Here is a 1191-nt window from a genome sequence, read left to right as displayed (position 1 = left end):
ATGGCAAAGCATGCCATCTCCTTGTGGAAGTTGAATACAAGGCTTGGTGGGCAATTAAGAAGGTAAACATGGACTTGAACAGAGTCGGGATGAAGAGGTGCTTAGACCTTAATGAGATGGAGGAATTGAGAAATGATGTTGTAGACCCCTATTTAGGTGATTCTTTGCTATAGCTGATTTTGCCACGTGGAAAAGACTTGGCTAGCCACGTGTCGACTCATGAGGAACTGCTGAAGAATCAGGTAGTGGAATTGAGGAGCAACCAAAAGGTGATACCTGTTATGGAATCTGGGAGGCCGTTAGTGCAAGCTGGGAGGAGCGTCTGGCAGCGAGAGCAGGTGGCTTTTTGGACGTGCTGCCTGGAGATATGAGGAGGAGGATTCTGTTAGAGAAGAGGACTTTTTCGGGTGAGGATTCCTGGAGCTGAGAGGAAGAAAGAAAAATAAAAAGAAACACTAGAGAGAAGAGGAGAGGAAGGGATCAGGGAAGGGAAAGGCCCTGGTGAGTTGAGTTTAAAAATCACGGGAAAACGACTCGAAGGTAACCAGAGTGAGAGAGAAAGAGTTGTACATGTGAAGAGAAGAAGAAGGTCTGTTGATTCATTAATTTGGTTGATTTCGGAGGAGGATTTAGTGCGTTTGAAACAGAGCAACCTAGAGCCAAGCTGGTCTTGCTAGTAAGGAGGTAACCTACAGGTATGAACATCAGACATTTCATCCTCCATCACTTTCTTATCATCTTGATTATTGAATGTTAATCGTTGTTAAGTCATTTCTGTTGATTCCTGAATGTTGATTGCTGATTGATGTTCAAGGAGCCTAGTTTTAACTCGTATTAAAACTCCTGATGTTTTAACTCTAGTTAGAAGCATTAGTTTATTGATTTGGTGTGGAATGCTTGTTTTCGTTGAGTTTAGTCCTCTGTACACATGCTCTGTTCTTGAGTTTTCCCTTGTTTCATTGATCCCACCTGTTAAGAGCCCATGGATGTTCCTGAAGTAGGGCTCTATACAGTCATGCGTTTCATGTCCTCCTATTTGCTCAATCCTCGGTGTTCACTCTGGTTGTTGTCATTCGCTGTTTATTTCTTATATTTGTGCCGTGGTTGGTCGTTTGATCTGGGGGTTAGAAAAAATGTATGAAGCCATGCTTTTAGTAACTGCTGCTGCTGTGGAAAAATCAAGCATATGAG

The sequence above is a fragment of the Vitis riparia genome, unplaced genomic scaffold (assembly GCF_004353265.1).
Source record: "Vitis riparia cultivar Riparia Gloire de Montpellier isolate 1030 unplaced genomic scaffold, EGFV_Vit.rip_1.0 scaffold472_pilon_pilon, whole genome shotgun sequence".
Classification (NCBI taxonomy): Eukaryota; Viridiplantae; Streptophyta; class Magnoliopsida; order Vitales; family Vitaceae; genus Vitis; species Vitis riparia.
Note: the sequence above shows the minus strand (reverse complement) of the source record.